The following is a 14,681-nucleotide window of genomic DNA, read 5'->3' as shown; positions in this document are numbered from 1 at the left end:
TCAGCTATAACCCAAATATACAGATGTTCATTTAATATGGAACGCCACAGCTGTCTTATGTTCAACGCTGGTGTGCTGTTTGCTTCATTCTTGTGTTGTTGGGTTTAGTGATTAATATTTTTAGTTCATAATACATCATGTTTAGTTTATTAAAAATGTTGCTGAGTCAAACTACATCATGTTTAGTTGATCAAAAATGTTGTTGGGTCAAACAATTATATTGTCCAGTTAAACATTATTTTGGTCGTTTATAAGCACGTGGTGTTGAGTTAAACCAATATGTTGCTCAGTTAGTACGTTGACTTGTTATGTTTACTTTGACATTACGTCAGGTTAACACGTGCAGTTATTGAGCCAAATGAGCATGTTATTCGCTTCAACTGTTAGTTTTGGGGTTATTTGAACTTTATAATATGTTAGTTATACTTTATATCCAGTCAATAAACTAAGTTGATCAGTCAAATCCTTACATTATCCAGTTGAATGATGGGTTGGTTAGTTGAAAGTATGGAATGATGAGTGTAATGAACACATTGTTCAGTTACTAAAGTGAGTAAACCCCATCTTGTTCTGTTAATTTTCATACATCGTTAGGTAAATTAATGCAGTTACTGAGTCACAGCAGCATGATGTTCACTCCAACCTCGTCTTGTTAGTTTAAATTACACTTAGTTAAGTGAATATTGATTTATTTTCAGTCATTTATTTTTCTGTTAAGTCGAACTTCTCAAATCTCAAGTTAACACTTGTTCTGATCAGTTAAAATTTCACGGTGTTAAGTCACACTACTGTGTTGTTCATTTAATTATTATCCTATTATGTTCCGCTATCATGTTGTTGGGTTGACTATCATTATGTTCATTCGGAATAAATCGGACAATATGAAATATCGCGCGAAATCCATTCTCGCACATGCGCATAAATAAAGTTTATGAGAGGTAAAATGTGCGAAAAGGCCGTAAAATATACCGGACAACAACAACATCAATGGCTGCATCACAAATAAACAGCGTGTTGTCTGAGATGGGCATGTCTGCACTTATACGTGCGTTCGAATAGGAAGACATCGACGAAGAGATTGCGGTGAGCCTTACAGACTCAGAACTAGCTCGATTGGGACTGGAAACAATCGGTGATAGACACCGTTTTCGGGCAAAACTAAAAGCAGTAGGCCGCGTAGCCACAGTGAGTTACTTCCATATTTCGAATACTAGCGTAACTTCGAGCAGACCTTCAAGATCATGTAGAAGTCTACTTTATTTATGACATAATTAACCTAGCATTGATGCAACCACTGACATATTTGTTGATGTTTAGAAAAAATTAAGTTATTGGTTGTTTCCCCTTGGTTGCTCAGCCCCTTTTTAATGTGACGAGTTAGTAGTGGATCGTCATTATGAACTAGTGTGGCTACTAATTCAACACACAGGGGAAAGTTGCGCAAAAATTGAAAAAAAAATAAATATAATATAGCCTCTAAACCTATAAGTCCGTGCACATTAAATTGAAATGTGATACAGTCAAGTTACCATTACCGGATCATTACCTATAGCGGATCACTTTGATGTTCAAAAATGCGTATCGCGATTAATAGTTAACATTTTTAAATTATACTTTGCAAAAGGCATACTCAAGGCATTTTCTTCAAAACGCACTTGTTAGGTCGGAATCGGAGCACCCTTTCGCACAAAATTTCTGCGTGTTTTGCTGACATGTATATACGAATTTGTTTACTTCCGTTGTATTTCGAGAACGAGGTTAAACATTTTACGCGGCTACAATTGAACACACTGTTGGTGGTAAGTAAGAAGTTTATGCATATAATTAAAGGTCATTAAGTAGTCGTTCTGCCCCCAAAAGACTATTTCAGTTTTGTCTCGTGTTTAAGATTTTGCACCACCATACAGGTAATGAAGAATTAGGGCAATAGCGGATCAAGCGTGTCATGTTTACATGAGTAAAAGGGGCTGTCTCAAACTTTTGTAAAGCCATCCGTTTATGTTACTGACATTAAATTTACTTGTGAAAGCTATACGGGCATTGTTAAATTTTATGTTATGCATACAATTTTATTGAATATACTGTACATGTAAGTTGCAATAATCCAAATCCAAGCGACTGCACTGATCATCCAGCTTTGAGCTGTACGTATGTATCATTTATAAAAGCTCAAATTTCAAAGCATTCAAGAAGAACTTGGATAAACAAATACCATTAAGCCTAAGCTGGATTTTCGCTAAGAAGAGACATCATTTAAACCATAAATTCCATAAAAGAGGAAATTTTCGTCCCTGATTAGCCTTTGCAGACTGCACAGGCTAATCTGGGATGACAATTTTACGCACAAGAATTATGCCCAGTTTTCTCAGAATACGACACATATATGTGTTACAGATTTTAAAAGGAGAACCTGTTTTATATTTTTTCACGTTGATCTTTGTTGTATAATATTTATGACGTTTATATGACCATCCATACATTAACCTCCTAATTATGTAATGTTTGCGTTAGGACGTTACAAAATATAAATGAGATACTACTACTAAAACTAGTGTGGTAACTGTTACATTGAAAAGGATGCGCTAAGAAAAAGTTGCTTTTATAAATGTAGAAATCCCCTTTCCTAATACTTTTTTGCACCCATTGTTAGTCTGATAATGTGTAATGGATTTTAAAATGAACACAGTTAACATGTTTGTCACCGATGTTTTCGACTTCTAAATTGTATGTACCACTATTTTAACTTAAACTCAGACTACTATTTTCGCACGTTGAGCTTTATCATATTTATTTATTTGTTTTGATTCTCGACGTTTATATGTCTTTCAATGCAGGCAGTCCCTGATAATATAATGTTTATGTTATGACCTTTAAGAAGTTGCTTTAATACATGTTGGATTCCCTATTCCTAATCAACGACTAAATTTTTTCTCCCTCTTTCTGATGTCTTTATATATATAATTAACACAATATATACCTATTGATGCTGTTAAAGAACTCAAATAGTAAACTCCCTGATCATCTTCCCCAAATAATGACTTAATTGTTGTTTATTCAAACTTTTGTTTTGGGAAATAACTGTTTGTGAACTATATGCTCACCCGTTGTCACTATGTATTTATAATGCATTATGCGTCCTCCAAAACAAAATAAAGATATGTTCTGTTCTGTAAAGCATGTTCCAATAAGTCATTTTGTCTAATATAATTATATTCTTGACGTTTTTTTCCATGTGATCCCATTTTACATTTGATAGTTTTGTATTATGCGATGTGATTTAACGTTCTTGTGTTCAGTTGTTTTGTTTGCTACTGTTTTTATTAGTTTAGTAGTTTACTGATTTTTATGCCCCCGGTAGGGTGGCATATAGAAGTTGAACTGTCCGTCCGTCTGAAAACTTTAACATTGGTCATAACTTTTGCATTATTGAAGATAGCATGCATGTGTATCTAATGGAACTGCACATTTTGAGTGGTGGAAGGTCAAGGTCATCCTTCAAGGTCAAAGGTAAAAATAATAATCAAAGCGGTGATTAGGGGGCATTGTGTTTCTGACAAACACATCTCTTATTATTGTTTACTGTTAACATGATGATTTATCTGTGATCCCATTGATTATACTATATATTGTATGAAAATGTATGCAAATCTCATTGAATCTTCCAATAAATGATCTCAAATATTTGTTATCTTCATGTTTTCAATATTTATAAGATGTGATTCTAGCAATATACCTGTTTTATAAGATATTCATATATGTTGGATATATTAAAGAATTTCAACAGGTTATTCACACTGAACAAATATTATGTATACTCAAATGAGCTAGCCTGTGGAGAAACCCACTTATTTTCTGTTAAAACAAAGCAGACCTATTGCTTATTCTTTTCAAAATCACATAGCATTGCAATTATTATTAAAGTAATGAAACTACAATTGGTGGATAAAATGGGCAAGTTGTTTGTTGTTTTGAGGGATTAGTGTGTTTGTTAATAGTCAAGCCCAAACCGAGATAAACCTATGCCTATTTTCACAGCTTGCAAGTTGTTAATACAAGATAAAACACTACATAATCACTTTATAAGTTTATTAGCATATCAACATGATACAATGTTGTGTTGTCACAATAAATACAAACATAGCGCGTAAAGAATAAATACAAGATCACATTAAAAAAAAGTTACGAAAAATGAATATAATTTTAACATCATTAAAGACAGGATAAACATTAAAAAACTAACTGGCAATCTTAATTCGTCATTGTTAACAACGTAATTCATGTTTTTGACAGTTCAATTTGCGTTCGAGATGCCCCCTAAGTGGTTTTGATCTCGTGATCCGCTATGGCCACAACCGGTCCGTTAATGCTCGAATTCCGCTGCGCAAAAAAGTACCACAAAAAGTCATTGTCTGCATTTTAAAACATATATTTTTGCTGGAACAGTAAGAAAAGGTAATATTTTATTAAACTGGTGTAAAAGAAGTCGCAAAACATGTATTGCTTTTCACCAGAACAACTTATTTTCGCTACTGATCCGGTAATGGTAACTTGACTGTATATCTACATGAAAATGATCAAAAAAGCAGAAGCAATTACTATTTATTCAAAACCATTCTTTTGTTTAAGTTATAGTGAATTTTATTTTATCAAAACGACCCAAAACATGCAGAAATGTGAAAATAAACGAACGAGGATAGAGTATCTGGTGTCAACATAAACAATCCTTCAAATCCGTGTACACATATTGATGACGTAATAAATCCATAATGACGTCATATGATTGATGTCTAACATCGTATGAATCTTATTTATTTATTCCATGATTCAAATATATATTTACTCAGTTGATTCCGTTTTACAAAATCGGTATTCAACCTGTTTTGGCTCCGATGGTCAAAAATCAAAATGGCTTCCATTTCCGTTATGCGCGAAATGACTTTGCTCGAGTGAAGTGATATTTTTCCTTTTCAAAACAAACTACACATTAAAAAAAGTCCGATCATCCAAGGGAAACAACTCAATACTTTGATTTGACCAAATCATCAACAAATATGGCAGTGCATAGGATCAAAGCTAAGTAAACGATGTCAAAAATAAAGTACACGATCTTGAAGGGCTACACAAAGTTATAGTAATCAGGGATATTATATTATCTTTTTTTTTTACTTCAACTTTTGCGCAACTTCCCCCTGTGGCGTTGACAGAGATATATGTGTGAGCTTTGCGGGAACGGTATCTTTGTGTAAGAGAATGATTCATTTCGTTAGTCTGGGTTCCTTCCCCTTTCACTACGTATCCGCAGTAAAAAAGGCAGGGCACCAGACTATCATTTCGTCAGTCAGACCACAGGGGTCCAGCTCAATGTTAACCCCCCCCCTTCTATATATACAATGGGGGGGGGTAACATTGAGCCGGACCCCTGTGAGTCAGACATTTCCGATCGTTTGAATCGACTGTTTGAATCCAATGTTTGGAAGTACGGAATCCCACACACACAAAAAAACACCAAATGAGGATAATACAGAAGGTGAAGGCCCGATCCCCCAAAAATTATTGCCAAAAAACGTTTTCAAACAAAATGGTCGACAGAGTTTGCCTGGATCCGAATTATACAGGGGAAAATGTTTTGTCTTAAATGCGAGAACTTTTCTAAAGAACATGCATCTTCCTCTAAACATATATTTCTACAAATGATGACCATGTCAAAGCTTTCCCTGGATTCTCTTAAATGGCTGCAATTTTGATGACAGTACCACTAACACAAATAGGCATTTGGCAAAGAACACTAATCGTAGAAATATTTAAAATGTAGAGAACAGAATACTTATTGAATACAGTAGTCACCAGACAGACTTTAATGCGGATATTATAGTTCAACAAGCGTGTGAACAGATGAATATTTAAACATTTTTGTAGAGAAAACTAGAAAATGTTATGAGAAAAGGAGAAATATGGCAACTAGCTTTCCCCCTTTCCCACAATGTTTTCTATAATTCACAGATCAACAGTGGTTTTTCATGTACTTTGCCAAATGCCTATTTTTTCCAAGTCATACATGTCTTATACATGATAATTAAAGCAGACTTAAAAAACGAATGATTATAAAATTGAAGTTTCTTCAGATTAAAAGCATCTTATTCTACACATGATGCATCATGTACATGTATGTACATGTATATGCTTTCAATTAAAAAAAACGGTCAATTTTATCATCACCTGCTGTTTAAGTGTGTTTTATAACAATAATTATTTGAATCTTTGAATTATTTGAATCATTGACCTTTGTTTAGTACACGGTTAAAACATTTAATATTATATGCTGTACATGTTCCTGGAAAAATCCCAGCATAAAGAACAAGTTATTAACCATTTAAGATCCATACAATTTCCTTTGATTTTCTCACCCCCATTTTTCTACTTATACCCCCATTTTCAGTTGTAGGGGGTACAAAACCCCCAAGTAAAACTGAGTGGGAACACTGTTCTGTTGATATATAACAAAGTTATGCCTCTTAGACAGTTCCTTTTCATTGTATATATAGTGCTATTTTGTGACAAAAACCCTTTCAAGGAGCATCAACAGTCTCAGACGGTTTCTTGTTTAACATTGCTATTTGTATCGCTGCAGAAAAACTTGGTTTTGTCACATAACTATCCCTTATAATAATATGTGTGTGTGTGTGTGTGACTGTATGTATATTATTTAAATGACAGAGATGAGGTATATTAGCTAGTCCCTATATTATTGGGTGACTTTGTTCATTAGTATCATTCATACTTTATAAAGGAATTAATGTATTTTTTTGTTGCATTTATTGCAACATAAAGGAAATTGCCTGATCAAATTGCAATAAATTCCCCAAACATACATTAATTACTTTTAAATTCAAATTTAAAGAAATTTTTTTTTTTCATTGTGATATCAGATATGAAGGATCATGTGATGTGTTTATACCAATGAAATCTGTTGATTTGACAGTTGAATTTGTGACTGCAATTATGTTTTTATGAAAACTACACCAACAGAACTTTAAGATAATTAATTTTTCTAGAATTTTCAAACATTTTTGTTGGGTGGGGGGGGGGTATGTAGTTGCCACTTTGTCAGTTCTACCATGCACAATTCTTGTCCTGGCTATTCCTAGGATTACATTCAACTTTTAACTGTAGTATTGTTATTATATTTTCAGGCTGATTCAAGTGAACCAAGCACTCACTCAAATGTGCAGCAGGTGTCGAATTTTAGACAGCAAAGGAATATTTTGTTTGGACGAAATACATTTACTTCAAAGAAGAAAATAAAGTCTAGCAAGAAATCGGGATGGACTGCACAGTTTTATTGTTTAAGCAGCACCACATGTGAAACTATTCCATCTTCATCGGAGAAAGAGATACACACACAGGCAGGACTCGGACTGAAAAAGATTCGCCTTAAAAACCATGATAACGAACATACGGTACATGAAAAAATAATGTCAGAAAGCGTAAATGAGCAAAATGTGACTTTGGGATTTCCACAGTTGAAGGATTCTGGAGGGGTTGAACTATTGAGAACAGGACAAAATTGTAGATATCTAAAGATCATTGGTTGTAAATGGAACTCAAGTGAACTTAAGAGTTGCATTGGTTCCCAAGCCAGAATTTATATTAGGCCTGTACAAAAATCATTATCAACAAAACCAATAAATGCTGTATCAATGGAAGAAGAATGCAAAAGTGAATGTGAGAGTTGTAAGAAGGAGTTTCCTATGAGAGATCTTCGACACCACCTATTATATTGTACAAACATAGCGTCAGATAAAAGTGTTGAGATTGCACCATCTACAGTAACAGGTGAACTGTCCATTAACAGAAATTTAATGTTAACTGAAGACTTGCCAGACTTGCCAGAAACTTATATTAGTGCAGACGACCTTCAGGAACTTAGTATGGGCATTATACTACCATCAAATCATGGCACAGATATAATTCAATCAATAATAGAAGAGGAGTTGACAACTAGCGATACAGACATTGCAATCATACAACCAATTGCACACTCATCCAACTTGTCTGTAAATGGTATTGTTGTGCATTGTATAGAAAATAATATTGCCAATCCAGTTGAAATCCTTAAATTGTGCCAGCAAAACCAGGTGAAAGGAAGACCTCTTGAGATTACAGATATTAATGAACCACTTTCAGGGGACACAAACTTCATAATTGTTGATAGGGTGAACATATTACAGACCTCTTTTGAGGAACTTTCTGACAAGACAACAGAAGAATTGGGGAAAACTTTAGAAGTCCAATTCTATACAGAGGTAAGTTGTTTATGTTTTCATTTAACTGATTTCACGTTACAAGAACTTTGTACGAGACAACTTTGAAAACAGATTGGCAAAATGACAATAAGCTCACAGAAAAAGTATTAAGACAAGAAAAATTGTGAGCAAAATTCTACTTTTGTCCCAATTTTTCAAGACATCTGCTGCAAACATGTCTTTAGGTAAAAGCTTAGCACATTACTTGAAAAGTTCATTAAAATACTACATGGACAATTATTAAAAGTCCACCTATAATGAGAATATTTGGGATTTTGAACCAGCCATCCCATATGAAACGGGTCCAAAGTGAAAGCATCACTTCAGAAGATGGCAAAAATAAATTAAAACAAATGGCAGTTTAATTTTGAGATAGAGTTGAAAACATCCATAAAAGAAAATGATAATAAATTGCTTGTCACATGAGCAATTTTGTTTGTCAATGTTTTATTGAGTCATCTGCTGCTGATAAAATAACCAGTCTAACTGCGTAGAGGTAAAATATTCCCTTTAAAATCAATGTTGTAGAAAACATGTCATTTTGACTTGAGTGCTTGAGTTTTGATACAAATCCTCTTTAATTCTTTTATGTATACCAGTTTTGTAAATGATTTTCAGTATGTATGAGTTGATTTTTTGAGCCAGTTTTATAGCCGTTATTGGGTCACATTCCCAATGGCAAAATGGAGAAAAATGATAATGTCTCACCCCAGGAATAACACTGATAACCATAAGCTGTAGTTGTGCATCAAGTAACAATTTATGGGATCAGTTTTGTCATTCAGGAGTTATGTACCCTTGATTTTAGCTTCCGGCATATATTGTTACACTTTGCAAAACTGGTGTTTCATTCTCATAGTTCATTTTTGTCCATAGCATAACTCTGGAAAGAATGCTGTATCCATTGAATTTATAAATATGCAAATTTGGTTTTAGGCAGCAGAAGACTATGGTGGGCCTAGAAAGGAATTTTTCAGAATCATATTGAGAGCCATCAAGGAAAAGTATTTCGACAGTGGATTACGAGAACTCTTGCAAGATGATTATCGAATGGTTGGGATTGTATTTGGTAAGATTGTTATCTCAGTATGTATTTTAACCTCTTGTCAACAGTATTTCAGTTATATTACGGCAACAGTTCACTAATTCATGCTCTTGTGTATTCTACCACTACTATGGCTAGGTAAAAACGCCTTGCCCATAAACAGTCCACACTGGCAAACCACTGCCAGGGCTCTAGATAAGGGAAGTGAAGAGGTTTTTACAAGGCATTTGCATGCTTATTATTAATTAAATCCTATGTTTTTGGTGCTCATAAAATCCTATCTTCTAGACGATTCTAATGAGCACCAGCAATGTAGGGTTTGCTTTAAAAAAAAGAGTTAGGGTTTGGAATGGCCCTTTAATCTAGAGCTCTACACTGTGAACGGGAATCAAATCCCCTTCTCAAGCTCAAATCTCTGATGCTTACCATTTAGCCACCATGGTCGTCCTTTTTGAAGTGAAAAAGTGTATATAATTATAAACTCCTGAATACTGTAAATACGCTGAAATCATACATTGAATCAACATTATTGAAAAAGAAGTTGTGAAAACATTTTTAGAAAAAAGGAGACATTTTTCCTGATTGAAACAACAGAAAATTCCACCTGAATCCAAGCATAGACCAGGTGAAATATGTTACTGAGGCAGAGTTCGGCAAAACATTGCACTTTAAAGAGATTTCGAATGATTGCTTTATGAAAAAAATGTAATATGAGAAATACAACTGTACATTATTGTAAAGGAATAAATGCTTGACTTTAAAAGAATCATCTGAGCCCAATTATGGAAAAGTTGATTGAATACTGTACATTTGTAAAATGCCTAAAAAGGTTAATAATCAATTTAAAATACTAGTTTTCCATAATCATCTCCCTTATGCAGACGACCTTTCTTGAAGTCAACTTATGGAAACCTTGTCACAATTTCACATTTCGTAACAATGTATTCATCTACCAGTATAGTTAAGTAGTTAATACAGAGAATTGCACAACTGACAAGGGCTGGAGAGCGATATTAGCCCACTACAAGTAAAGACATGCTTAATGTAGTTACCAATTTTTTGCAAGAACATGGTTTATTATAAATAAAGCAGTGAGAAATATTAATAAGCGAGTATGTTTTCAGATAATCAATGTTTTATCTTTGAATTCATAATAATCATGTTTAATTTCAGCTCTTACCATACTACAGAATGGGAAATTGCCAACATTCATGAATGCAACTGTTTTGGAGGAATTATGGAATTCAGCTTACCCATCTTCCTGTATTAAACACCTTAGAATAGGACTTGACACCCTTGGAATATTTGAGGTATTTATTGATGAAACCCAGGAGTATTTACAGTGGTTTTTATGCCCAAAGTTACTTTTGGGGTATATAGTTTTTGCACATAATGTCGGGGTTTTATGATTTTGTCAAGGTCACCACAGCTAATATAGATTGAATTTTAACATTTTCTTCCGAGCCCAACTCCTCCTACATTTCTCAATGGCTTTTGATGAATATTCCACTCAAATAATTGTGGCCATGTGCCCTGGCGCATATTGTCAGGGTTTTATGATTAAAAAAAAAGAAGTGCCTTTCGAAAAGGGATGGATAATTAATGTTAATAAGAAATTTAGTTATTCTAGAGTTATGTGCCCTTGATTATGCTTTCAGGCATACATGTGCTGCTGTGAAAAAACCTGTTAATTTTGGGCCAACCTTTCTACTTTTCAACTTTCAAGCATCTAAAAGGCAAAAAATGTGTTTTCTGAACATACAGTTTTGTCACAAATTGGTGAGAGCCCAGCTTTATATGTGCTTGTTATCCCAGCCGAAACGAAGTTTCCGAAGGGGATATAGTAATCATCTCTGTCTGTCCATCCCTTTGTCAGTCTGTCTGTCCGTCTGTTCTTCCGTCCCAAACTTTGTCCAGAGCATAACTCAAAAACTATAAGAGGTATCAACACCAAACTTCATGATAGGTAGATAGATCCTGATGAGATAAACAGATAGCAAGTAGGAGAAGTGCTGTGAACATTAACTATAACTCTATTGGCCGTAGTTTTGGAATAATCTCCCATACAAGCAAACACATTTTGGTGGGGATGGCCTGTTAACATGGCTCTTGTTTCTTTTTACAGTTTCTGACCCGGCTGCCTTCATTACAGTTTCTCTTTCATGCAACTCCTGTAACTCTAACGTTGAAGAGGCTTATGATCATTTTGAAAGCTGTATTTAGTGAGAATGGGTCCAACAGACAAACCCTAGAAAAGGATGTGTATGCAATATTTGTGAAATATGTAAGGGAAGTGGCTAGTAAGTATTTGAAAATATATGACATACTTTTCAGTTCTAATGTGCACCAAGTTCTCTCCCCCAACTGTTTTATGTATGAAAAGTTAAAGAAAACAATAATTTAGCAAAAGGAGAAATTGCTCACCATTTATAATTAATCCTTTTTCTATGCAGTAATAATTGTATGTTATGGCGTGTCTGTCTGTCCATCCATCATTTAGCAATAACGTAGATGAGTACTTCTACTAATCTCAATGGATTTTAAAGTAACCTCACACAAATAATAACCATGATGTGTAGATGCTTTTGGGAGAACAAAATCACAGATCAGTTTAGTTATAATACAGTTGTGTGCCCTTGATTATGAAAGTTCATGCATATTAAGTATACATCTTTTGCTGATGAGTACTCATACAGTTTTCAATGAATTTTATCCGAACCTCACACAAATGATAAACATGATGTCTTTCACAAATTGGTTTAGTAATTAGGAGCTATTGATTACGTAAATACTTGCAATTGAGTACATGGCTTTCATGTGCTAATTATACCCGCCGAATAGAAATTTCTGAAAGGGATATACTAATAGTCTCCGTCCATCCGTTTGTCTGTCCTTCCATCCCAAAACTTTGTCCAGAGCTTAACTTAAAATCAATAAGAGGTATCAACACCAAACTTCATAGGTAGATAGATCTCAATAATGAGAAGTGCAGTGTACAAGAACCATAACACCAATTTGAAAAAATTGGGAGTTATTGCTCTTAATTAGATCTTTATTAGCCATATCCCATAGAAGTCCGTTTAGAAGTGCAATACTTACAGCTGTTTGAAAATCTGAATTGCTGTATAAATTGTACCTTATGTTTAAAATTGAAGTAATATAACATCACAAACTTTGTCGTATGGATAATTGACACTGTGAATTATTAAATGCCCTGGGTTTTTGTAGTGATTCTTTCACTTTAAGTTGAATTATTCTGTCTGTTGCTATTGCTCTGTCTACTATGTGTAGTAGAAGTTTTAAAAATAAAATCATCTATTGCAAAAGGATGAAATAAAAACAGTACAGCAATTCAGGCCTAACTGGACAATTTGCACACACAAACACACACACACAAAGAAAAGCATAATTTCTGAAGTAGACATTTGATGGCTTTCAGTAAACAACTTTTGAAAACATTTTGAAGTTTCTCCAATTGTTTCAATGTTACTTTATTGAAGTAGTCACGATTTAATGTTCTGAAAGAGAATTTCTTACCAGATTTTTTGACCAGGTTTTCCGAAGGAAAATTTTGGTTATTAGATTGGTGAATGTCGGCAGGGGGCTTGATTTTTTTTTTAAACAGGACGCAACTCCTCCTTCATTTCTCTACGGATTTTGATGAAAATTTCACAATATGATTGTCACCATGTGCCCTGTTGCATAAATGGGGTTCTATGATTCGGTCAAGGTCACCACTGCTAAAAATAGATTGAATTTGAACATTTTCTTCCGTGCGCAACTTCTCCTTCATTTCTCAACGGATTTTAATGAGACTTTCAGAAAATGATTGTCATCATGTGCCCTAGCGTGTATTTTTTTTTATTATTATTATTTAACCAAGGTCACCACAGCTAAAAAGAGATTGAAATTGAGTATTTTCTTCTAAGAACAACTGCTCCACCATTTCTAAACGAATTTTAGTGATCTTTCACTCAACTTATTGTCACCATGTGCCCTGGCACATATTGTCGGGATTTTGTGATTCTGTCAAGGTCACCATGGCTAAATACATTTTCATACTTTTCTTATAGAGCTGTTATATTCGGACCATATATTGTCTTTAATATTTAGAATGTATAAACCTTTTATTAACCTCTACACTTTGATTTGAGTCAAAGATCACATTGTTCAAGGTCACTGTTGATGATCTTTTAATGTGTCCTTAGCAAAGGGAAGGAAACTAGCATCATACTTGTATTTATTACTTTTGGTTTTACACTTGCTATTACCTCCCTTTATTACCATTAATATGTTCTTTTAATTATCACATCTTTAAATACATCAAAACAAATACAGTTAACTAGGTGATAAAGAACTGTAATGCCATGAAGTAGATAATAGAGAAGAAGAAATCATTATTAGAATGCATGTATAATTGTCCAGTATATAAATATAGCTATGGTACAAATTCCTCACTGAAATGCATGCTTTCATCAAAATGCTTAATGCTGCATAAAGAAGTATTTGACTAAAGCTTTGCAGAGAGAATTGAAAAGGAAAACCAGGTTTTGTGACAATTTTGTCCATTGTATAACCAATGTAAACACAGGGACCGACTCCTTAGTCACACCTGCTTGCTAGAACAGGATCAATGGAAGTGTACATCAACCAAATACTGGTTCCCTACTTATTTAATAGTGATTTGATCTAAAAACCAACACACCCTTGATGTATTGACAGCCAACTTACAGAGCCATTTCAAGTAAATAAGACAGAAAAAATAATAAACAAATGTCATCTAGCTGTGGAAAAGCATCAGTCCAGACAAGCTTTATGTATCCAACATAACATCACATGCATAGTTAAAATATATTTTAAATTATTTGTTTAAGGTGGTAGGAGAGGCTCTGTATCTCTAGGACATATGCTATAGTTTGCCACAGGGACTGATGAAGAACCTATGCTTGGCTTTTCCATTCATCCGTCTATAGAATTTGTAGAAGTCCAAGCAAACTCCTCCTTTATTCCAACAGCCAACACCTGCATAAATTGTATGAAGTTACCAAGACCATCTTTGGAAGTTAAGCTACCTGCTGATACAGAACTGTTTTCATTGTTTGATTATGCATTTATGAATTCATTTTATGGTCTTATCTAATAAAAAACAAATTATTGACAAAGTGGAGTTGGCACAACAACATTTAATTAGCATACTGAAGTCTCTGTTATATCCAGGAATAGGAGAACAAAGTGCTCACTCAATTGCTCTGGTGAGCTATTGGCAAACAATTAGAAATAAAGAAATAATCTAATGTGCTTGGTTCTATTTATTCAGTTAGTTCATGGATTTT

Source organism: Dreissena polymorpha, chromosome 1 (assembly GCF_020536995.1).
Source record: "Dreissena polymorpha isolate Duluth1 chromosome 1, UMN_Dpol_1.0, whole genome shotgun sequence".
Taxonomy (NCBI): domain Eukaryota; kingdom Metazoa; phylum Mollusca; class Bivalvia; order Myida; family Dreissenidae; genus Dreissena; species Dreissena polymorpha.
Note: the sequence above shows the minus strand (reverse complement) of the source record.